Genomic DNA, 10,488 nt, shown 5'->3' with positions numbered 1-10,488 from the left:
AGATGTTTAGTAGGGCCAGTTCTGAGGTGACTTCTAATACTTGCTTAGTTAATTTGCATATTTCTTGTATGATTGATGTCCAGAAGAGTTGGATTTTAGAACATTCTCACCACATGTGGAGGTATGTGCCTGTGGAGGTACATCCTCTCCAGCATTTGGGTGAGGTTCCTGGCTGTATTAGCATTAGTTTCCGTGGTGTTAGGTACCACCTGTAAGTGAGTTTCAGAGTGAGTTCTTTTCTTTTCGCTGATATAGATTTAAAGGGAGGTTTAGACCACATTCTGGTCCGTTGGGTGGGGTTAATCTCATAACCTATGTCATCCATCGTTTTTTGATTCTGTCAAGGGGGTTTCTATATAGCAATTTTGTTGACTATAGCAAGTTAGATAAGTGAATTTTTAAATCTCTAGGATGAATTATGGGCGGGAAGAGTTCTTCCAACCTTGCCAAATTTCATCCCAGAGCAAAGGAACCTGCACTCCTTCAGATGTTGCTGGACTCTTAACTTCCATCAGCCCAGCCAGCATGCCCAATGGTCAGGGAGGATGGGAGCTTTGGTCCAATATTATCTGGAGGGACACCAACACCCCCAATCCTGCATTAGCAGAAACCCACATCTGAAACTCATCCCTGGGCTGGTGTGGTATCCCCTTATCTCACACACTCCCTGAAGACTGCTTATTTTGGACTTGAGAGGGAAATGTGTAAAAGTAGCCCTTGTTTGCTTTCAGAGTTAACAAAGCCTCACACAGCTTATTCCCACCCCACAGATCTGGCTCTCTGGGGCAGCTTGTTGTGTGAGATGGTTTGGCCCGGTTGCTTTCCTTCCCAGTGACCCATCCTAAACCCCAAAGCTGTACATTTCAATCTCTGCTTCCTCAAAAACAAAGCAAACCTCCCAGCGAATGTGTTTGCAGCCAGTGGGAGGCTGGGATTGTTGCTCTATCTCCCAGGCCTCCCTTTGATTTACCGATCCAAGGACGCAGCAGACATGAAGGTCCAGTCGGCTTGGTGTGACTTTATATACATAAGAATGAGAAAGGAAAACAGCTCACTGCCACCCACTCTAAAGTTGCATCTTCAACACAGACAGGAAGCCGCAGCAGAAGTTGGAAAGGCGTTTCAACGGTGAGTTTTCTTGGAACCTGGGGCACCTGGAAGCAATCATAAACATGATATGAAATGTTAGCCTTTCCCCCCTTGTTCTCCTCCTGATCTTACTCTACTCTGTTTTAAACATTAGCACCGTTGGTGAGGATTAGTCCCAAACAAAGCAGGGCATTCATTCTCCCTCCTTGTTCCTTTTGAGAAGCTAGGCAGCAAGACCTGGCAGTCGGAGACAAGAAAGACATCTCTTCAGGTTGGCTTTTTGTCGAGCGATTCATTCCGCTGAAGAGTATTGTTCTTTTAGCTTCTTCTTCAACGCAGCCGAAAGGCCGTGGTGGAACGAGGTGGAATTATTCCAGCAAAGCAAATTCTGAATCTGTCTCTCCCATTGATTCCGCAGGAGATATCGGAAGCAATGGATCTGCAACGGAGGCTTTGTTTTTCTGTTTCAGGCAAATCTCGGATTTAATTTGCCCTCTGCCTTTTCGGTAATGCAAGCTCCCGGGGCAAATTAGGTTCCATATAATGAGACACGAGTAGACAGCTTCCTAGCGGAAGTCCATGTCCAGACAGCAAGGCCTAGAAATGAATAACAACACATGGTCCCCATTTCCAGCCTATGTTGACCAAAACAAATGATCAATTGAAATGCAGGAGCCATATAAATAAGGATATTATAAGATCACCACGTAAAATGAGAGAGGCTTAGAGACTTTAAAACAAAACAAAACAAAACAGAGATGCTGCCAGGGCTTGGGTTTAGATGCAAGTTTTGGGAAATGCAAAAAAGTCAACCTTAACATAGGTATAAGCTGCCTTATACCGGGTTATTTGGCTATTTGTCCATCTAGCACAATATACTTTAATGGACTTCTGGGTCTTGGGCAGAACATCTTTTAACAGCAAGTCTGTCAGTTAGAGAAAGTTATGTTCATTTTATAGATGTGGGACATGGCGTTAGAGTTTTTTTTTATGAGGGACTACCCTAAACCCTAGAAATTAATAAATGGTAGCATTTTGATTATTTGGGGTGTGAAAATGACCTGGCCATTAAGAAACAATAGGGGGCCATTGGGGGTCATTGGACAGGCAAGAGAACTGTCCCTCCCCCTTGCCCTGATGTGTGGACAGAGACTGGGTGTGAGGTGACAGGAAAAGAGAGCTATTGAGCAAGCGTTGCTGGAAAGAAGAAGAAGAAGAAGAAGAAGAAGAAGAAGAAGAAGAAGAAGAAGAAACAACAACGACTGGGATCCTGGGATCCATCTTGGGCAGGTTGGCTGTAGGCTGGCTGGGAGAGATGCCTTGGACCGCAGGGCTGCTCTGCAGTGGGGGACAAGCCCCTCTTGAAATGACCATGCTGTAAGATCTGGACTCCCTCCCTGCAGGCTAAAGGTGTAAATAGGCGAACAAACCATATTTCTTAAAGCTACAGCAATATTCTCCATGTCTCAGTTCTCCAAAGGACCACAGACCCTGGAACCCCTTGGGCTCTTGCCACTGCTTGGCAAAGAGAGGGGGAGACACCCAACTTTTCAAACAATATATATATATGAGTGTTTGCTTGCTAATGTATTTTCTGTTCTAATTTACTTTCGTTGAATCTGCAACTTCATGTTGAAAACAACACATGTTGAAAACAACACTATGGAATATCTGAGGGTCCCATATCCTCCATTTCCCTCTTTTTTTATTCCTGCCCCTCCTCGTTCCCCCACCTGTGCATTTAAAGCCTTGGGGAACAGCCAGTGAAAACAGTTCAATTGCAGACTAATGCAAATATAGTACAGAGAGACAATTCATGATCTGAGTTGAAACAGGGAAGGGGAACATGTGTTCCCTTCCAGCTGTTGTGGGGCTCCAGCTCCCATCGCCCCAATAGTCAGGGATGATGGGGGTGGCCCCCATAGATGCCATTACAAGGGACCATTTTGAGTGGAGCAGGCTTAATGCAACACTGCAGAGAGACAGCAGCCTTGTTTAGAAAGGAAGCGTGATGGCCGTCCTGTGGCACTTTTGCATCTTTCATGATGTTCCTTCTGCAGAACGTTGGCCGCCCTGAAAATGACCTCCCGGTGTCCTTGGGAATGTATTTCTTCATGCAAGAGTTCTTCTCTTGCTTGAGATGTGTTCCCTTCCATTCTGTTTCCAGCTCAAAAGACGTCATTCCATGTTGGGATCTCCTCGGTTCATCTGCTAAAATGAGCCTGTATATTGTCTGAATGAGACATAGACCCAAACTGGCTGGTGCTGGATTGCAGCTTCCTCCTCCTCCTCCTCTTCATGCTCCAGCTTGTCTGGAGGATTCAGACAGAAAACAAGAACACCGTCAACATTGTACACTGAATAGCATAACAACCCTTTGCTCTAGCACCACAGTTGGAGGCAGTAAATGATTTCGGAATAGCAGTTGCCGGAAAACACAAGGGGAGAGAGAGTTCTTGTGCTCAGGGTCCTGCTTGTGGGTTTCCCACAGGCGTCTGGATGGCCACTGTGAGAACAGGATGCCAGACTCTTGCATTTTAGTTGGGGAGGATAGGTTTTAGTTTGTTTTGAATGAAAACTGAGATTCTCCATAACCCTCCCCAACTAAAATGCAAGAGACCGGCCATTAAGATTGGCAAAAAATCTTCTAGCAGGTAAAAGGAATCATGTAAGGGAGGCAAAAACATCTCAGTGCTGTGAGCAATCATCTCTTTCTCGAATCTATTATTTCATCCCTTTGCATTACATTCAGCTGCCTGTTGTTGTTGCTTAGTTGCTTAGCCGTGTCTGACTCTTCATGACCCCATGGACCAGAACATGCCAGGCACTTCCACCGCCTCCTGCAGTTTGGTCAAACTCATGCTGGTAGCTTTGAGAACTCTGTCCAACCATCTCATCCTCTGCCGTCTACTTCTCCTTGTGCCCTCAATCTTTCTTAACACCAGGGTGTTTTCCAGGGAGTCTTCTCTTCTCATGAAGTGGCCAAAGTATTGGAGTCTCAGCTTCAGGATCTGTCCTTCCAGTGAGCACTCAGGGCTGATTTCCTTCAGTATGGATAGGTTTGATCTTCTTGCAGTCCATGGGACTCTCAAGAGTCTCCTCCAGCACCATAATACAAAAGCCTCCATTCTTCGGTGATCAGCCTTCTTTATGGTCCAGCTCTCACTTCCATACATCACTACTGGGAGAACCATAGCTTTAAGTATACGGACCTTTGTTGGCAAGGTGATGTCTACCTGTGTAGAAACATAACCCATATTGAGCCTCACAGGATAGGCTTGCACAACATCAAGTCAAATGACATACATGTCATCTATTGTGGCTGGGACAAATTGAAAGGCTCATGGGCTGCATTCAGTTAGCTGTGGGCCCCACACCATGCACAGTGCTCACATCAGTACAGTTCACATCAACCAAGCTGGTGCAATCCAGATGTTCTGCAGTTCATCTCCCAACAGTCTCATCCTGCACAGTGCCGGAGCCCAGCGCCAAACTCATGAATTCACCATTCATGTAAAAGCTTTCCCAATTGGGTGCCTTCCAGATGTTTTCATCTGGAAGCTTGGGGCTGATGGGACTTAAGAGCATAATATTATTATTAATAATAATAATAATAATAATATACCCCACCCATCTGGCTGGGTTGCCCCAGCCACTCTGGGTGGCTTCCAACACATAAAAAACATAATAAAGCATTAAACATTAGTAGTACCAATCTGATACAATATAAAAAGTCACAATAACTTTAAAATAAACAACTTATTTATCTGCCCGGACACTGAGGTCCAAGGCCGAGGGCCTTCTGGCGGTTCCCTCGCTGCGAGAAGCTAAGCTACAGGGAACCAGGCAAAGGGCCTTCTCAGTAGCGGCACCCGCCCTGTGGAATGCCCTCCCACCAGATGTCAAACAGATAAACAACTACCTGACATTTAGAAGACATCTGAAGGCAGCCCTGTTTAGGGAAGCTTTTAATGTTTAAAAGACTATTGTATTTTAATATGCTTTTGCAAGCCACTCAAAGTGGCTGGGGAAACCTAGCCAGATGGGCAGGGTATAAATAAATTACTATTATTATTATTATTATTATTATTATTATTATTATTACTATTATTATATCAAACAAAGCAACATTCAACAATCCATCGGAATCTAATAGTAAATAGTAAAATGAAACATCAGCAATAGCCTGCTGAATGAGGCTAATGGCCCATCTAAATTAAGGTTACCAGACGTCCCCGTTTCCCGGGGACAGTCCCCGGATTTACAACTCAGTCCCCGTACAAAATCCATTGAAGTTGAAAAGTGTCCCCGGATTCATTGAAAAAAATCTGGTAACCTTAATCTAAATCTAGCATCCTGTTGTCACAGTGGCCAACCAGATGCCTGTGGGGAAACCCACAAGCAGGATCTGACCACACGGGAGCCTTCTCCTCTCCTGTCGTTTCCAGCAAATGAAATTTAGAAGCATCACTGCCTCCAGTTGTAGAGGCAGAGCCCGGCCATCATGGCTCGTAGCCATTGATAGTCTTGTTTTTAATTTCTATGTGTTTTTAACTTGTGAACCACTATGAGATCTTTTGATGGAGGGTGGTATTTAAAACTAATAATAATAATAATAATAACAATGCAGAATGCAGCTACTGGGACTCTTGGCATCGCACTGAGCTGGAGCTGCCCTGCTGCCTCTTTAGAGATTACTCTGGAAAGATAATAATCATTTTCTCCTCGCAGCTTAGTAGCCCTGCGGCGATAACTGACTCTTCCCTTCAAGCAGCCAGAATTTTGCAAGTGTGTTTTGCTGCTGCCAGCGTGTTCCAGTGGGGACCTTGAAAGCCTATTCTCTGGGCAGATGGACTGCTTTCGCTGTGTATCGCTCGAGAGCCTGCGGGAATCGGGATGCAAGCAAGAGAAGAAATTGGCTCTGGATGTTCTTTAGCATTCTCCAGAAAGGGAGAGACAGATAAAGAAGCCTGGCTTTCTCTGCCTGACCTAATTTCTCTCCCATGCAAGGGATGGCATATCTTGCCGCTTTGCTGCCTGGCTTCGCCCCCTCCCTGGCTTTCCTGCTTCTTATTATGTACACCAACCTGGTGCCCTCTGGCTGTTTTGAATTATAGCTCCCATCAACCCCATCCCCTGGGCTGGGCCTGGTGGGATTTGTGGTCCAAAGCAGCCGCAAGGCACCAGGTTAGGAAAGACTGATTTAGACCCTAACAGATAGCTCAGTCGGTTAGAACATGGTGCTGATAACACCAAGGTTGCAGGTTCGATCCCTGTGAGCGTACGCCCATATACAGCCCACGTCTTCAGCGCCTGCATGGGCTGGGTGTCGGGAGCACCTTCTCTGACCTTCCAATCACAGAAACGCAGGAGGAGCAGACCAGCATTCCCGAGGAATAGGTCCTGGTGCAGTGGACCCACATTTGCTATTGTGAGCACCTCAAAAGCAGCAGAGTAACGGAAGCAAAGCTGTGGAGGTTTTGTTGCATACCTAATTGAAATATACTCGGAGTCAAGTGTGGATTTCATGCTCTTTATTCACCTAATAGTAGTGAGGAATGCCAGTTCCCCCAAAATGTCTGCTTTACATACATTATTTACACAATGGGCCTCATGTGATTGGCTAATTCCGGGATTCTCCTGTAGGCCAATCAGGTTGCAGATTCATTTCCACCTGGAGCTGGATTGGGTGACTCCTGCGGACCGATCAGACTGCTGCATTCTGGGTCCTATTGTTCTAGAACCAATCAGACTGCTGCATTCTGAATCCTATTGTTCTAGGACCAATCAGACTGCTGCATTCTGAATCCTATTGTTCTAGGACCCATCAGACTGCTGCATTTTGGATCCTATTGTTCTAGGACCAATCAGGCTGCTGCATTTTGGATCCTATTGTTCTAGGACCAATCAGACTGTTGCATTCTGGATCCTATTCTTCTAGGACCAATCAGACTGCTGCATTCTGAATCCTATTGTTCTAGGACCCATCAGACTGTTGCATTCTGGATCCTATTCTTCTAGCACCAATCAGGCTGCTGCATTTTGGATCCTATTCAACTCAGTACATAACACTAATTTATTTCTACTGATTAAACAAATAAAAGAATATAGCATGTATGAGAGAGAGCTCTCTCATGCTGCCATCTTGTCTCTAGCTAGATCAAAGAAAAACCGGCACAGTGCTAGGGATGGAAGTCTGGAAGAGTAGTCCCGCCCCCACCCCCTTTCTCACAGACAGGAAGCAAAGCAAGCATGATCTAGTGATCTTTGCAATGGGAGGGATGAAAATACTGACAAGCTGCACATTCCTCATTGCAGGGGGTTGGACTAGATGATCCTCAGGGTCCCTTCCAACTCTACAATTCTGCGATTCTATGATTCAGTCACACTGGTGGAGCCATGCCGAAATGCCCTTTCATTTCACCACCATGTTGTCAGCAATGTCAATTGGGAGGGCAAAAAGACAGGCAATATGCATTGAAATAGGGCAGGGGCTTGTTGGTGGTGGCACCACCAGAGCTTCTCACTGTGCCCCCTGTTTTCTTTTCCCATAATACTTCCAATAATTAATCTTTTAGAATGAACCATGGAAAGAGAAGAAGGGAAGTCACTGATATCTTAAGGATGTACAATGAGTATTTTAAATTGTAAAACAGAAAAATTTAATAAAAAAATATATTAACAAGAGAGAGAGAAAGGCATTCACAGGTAAGCGCTGTAGCTCAAGGGCAGAGAATCTGCTTTGCATGAAGTAGGTTTCAGGTTCGATCCGGGGCATTGCCAGGTAGGGCTGAGAATGCCCCCTGTCTGATACCCTGGAGAACATTGGACCTTCTGCATGCGGAGTAGATGAGCAATGGTCCTTCCTGATGCTCCATCGAGCCCTGCAAACCAGTGCAGGTCAGGCCAACAGCTGCAAGCTCCATCTGCCTCCCTGAAACAAGTTATCCAGCTGTTGATCCACAAGGACACGGTTGCTCCTGAGACAGGACGTGCCGGTCCTCTCCTCCAGGCTAGCGGGGGTTCATTTCCTGGCTATTGTCATGTCCTCCTCCCTGCTGTCACAAGCAGCTATTAAGCAATCCAGTTACCTGGCAGGAAATAGCTTCTTAGGCTCACCTTGGACTCACCCTGGCGATAGACGCAAGCATCCCGCATATCCGTGACATCTCAGCGGAGGAGGGAGCAAATTGCTTTTCAAGCCAAAGCAATGGCAATTATTAAAAGCATCGACCTGAATGAGGGTCGATGTTTTCATCTGAAAACAAAATCATTCACAATCTGCTGTTTGTTGCCATCCTGGCAAGCCCCCGCGCTGTGATGACTCAATTTGTGTGTGTGTCACTTTCCCAGTCTACTTCCTCGTTCCTTGATGAATTGTGGCTTGTAGCTATCAGTCTGGAAATTCCAGGGAGAGGTAACATCCTACCAGCCAAAGTGAAAAAAATAGAAAAGATATGCATTGAACTTCCTCGAATTGTGCAATACCTTTATCCGCAGTGAGTCTCCTCTGCTTCAGTAGCTCACTTTAAACCCCCCCCCCCACCAGGTGGGCCATTGGCCTGATCCTGCAGTCTCTTCATGTGTTTTTTGTCGGCATCGCCCTTGAGCCAGTGCCACCAACTGGACTCACACACTTCAGCCCCGACTGGGCCAGGCGAGCTGGGTAGCACTTCCAGAGACCACTTTCTGCACTGGAACAGGTCAAAGTGCTGTGGTCTCACAGCTTAGAGTTGTGAGCACCGGATTCACTCCAACAAGAAGACAGTCGCCGTACAGCAGAGTACAGCAGAGTATAGCAGAGCATAAACGACTCGGAGAGCAGCTCTGTAGAATATCTTCTTTATTCTATCTACAACTATAATACACAACTATGTACAGAGCTAAATGAGGTCTAAGCGAAAATGCTGAACTGCACTTAGTGTCTGCAGCTGCTCTTAGCAGCAACCTTATCTATACACACGATCTCTCTCTAACACTCAGTCTCTCTCTCCCTCTTTGATGTGAGGCTGGAATAAGTAGTAGAGAGCAGAAACCGCCCCCTCCTCTCTGGAGAATCAGCAGAGAACATCAGCAGATTCTTGGATATGGGAGGGGTGAAATCTCCTCATTTTTATGTTCTGGGTCCCTTCCACCTTTTTGTGCGATAAGAGATCAGAATCTAATTAACTCTTTTGTTAATTACACAAAACATGTTACACAAGAAGATAGAGCAAGTGATGGAACCCCCATTGCCTTCCTTGCTCTCTATCCTATTTATTTTTATTTATTGCATCTATAGCCCACCTTTTTGTCCAAGGAGCTTGAGGTGTGGTGTGTCGTTCTCCCTCCCCTTGTTTAATCCCCACAACGACAACCCTGTGAGGTAGGTTAGGCTGAGAGGTAGTGAGCAGCCCAAGGTCACCCAGTGAGCTTTGTGGCTGAGCGAGGTTTTGAACACTGGTCTCCTGGGTCCTAGTGTTAAACACTAAACCAGGGGTCAGCAAGGTTTACCTCGGCTGGGCTGGTTCGCTCCAGTGGAGATCCTTCTGTGGGCCGGACCGTGTGTGTGCCTGTGATTTCTGGCATCTGCACAGACGCGATTTCCGGCGCTGCGGAAGTGAGTCCCTGCTCCATGCTGCGCCGGCTTAGCACAGCACACAGGGACTCGCCAAGCAAGCAGCTCGGTTCAGGGGTGGCTCGTGGGCTGGTTAAATGACCCCCATGGGCCCCTTGTGGCCCATGGGCCTTAGGTTGCCTAAAGGTAAAGGGACCCTTGACCGTTAGGTCCAGTCGTGGCCGACTCTGGGGTTGCGGCGCTCATCTCGCTTTATTGGCCGAGGGAGCCGGCGTACAGCTTCCTGGTCATGAGGCCAGCATGACTAAGCCGCTTCTGGCGAACCAGAGCAGCGCATGGAAAGGCCGTTTACCTTCCCGCCAGAGTGGTACCTATTGATCAACTTGCACTTTGACGTGCTTTTGAACTGCTAGGTGGGCAGGAGCTGGGACTGACCAACGGGGGCTCATCCCATCGCGGAGATTCGAACCGCCGACCTACTCCTGCTCTAAACTCATCCCGCCATGCAGGCTCTTGCTTGTGCCATACGGAAGGAACACAGCTGAAAAGATTGCAAGGAAAAGTTTCCCCTGGCACTAAAATAAGTGGTTATGAGTGAAAGAGGGAGCCCATCTGCTGAGCGGCATGACGGTGCCACTTTCATGGAATTGCCTATGCGGTTAGAAACCCATTAAGTGGAGAAGAATGAAAACAAAACGCAAGTCCCTGGTTGTGTAAAAGAGGAGCGCGTTGCATTATTGTGACAGCAAAAATAGCCAGCCACCTATTAAAACCTATTTCAAGGTGTCCTCTTTTGATTCGAAACCGCCTATGTGGATTCCCCCTCTTAAAACACAACAGAT

At 46.6% G+C, this 10,488-nt stretch overlaps 1 long non-coding RNA gene across 1 annotated transcript; it reads right to left on the bottom strand.

Annotated features, from left to right (window-relative positions):
* Positions 1-998: 998 nt before the first annotated feature.
* On the bottom strand, positions 999-8,441 carry LOC308470490. The gene is made up of 2 exons (XR_013982439.1): positions 8,209-8,441; positions 999-1,154 (listed from the first exon to the last, which is right to left on the bottom strand). It is a non-coding gene; the product is annotated as an uncharacterized lncRNA (long non-coding RNA).
* Positions 8,442-10,488: the final 2,047 nt, after the last annotated feature.

Source organism: Podarcis pityusensis (assembly GCF_964106645.2).
Source record: "Podarcis pityusensis genome assembly, chromosome: 1".
NCBI lineage: Eukaryota > Metazoa > Chordata > Lepidosauria > Squamata > Lacertidae > Podarcis > Podarcis pityusensis.
The sequence above is the reverse complement of the archived record's forward strand: the minus strand, read 5'-3'. Positions and strand labels throughout refer to the sequence as shown.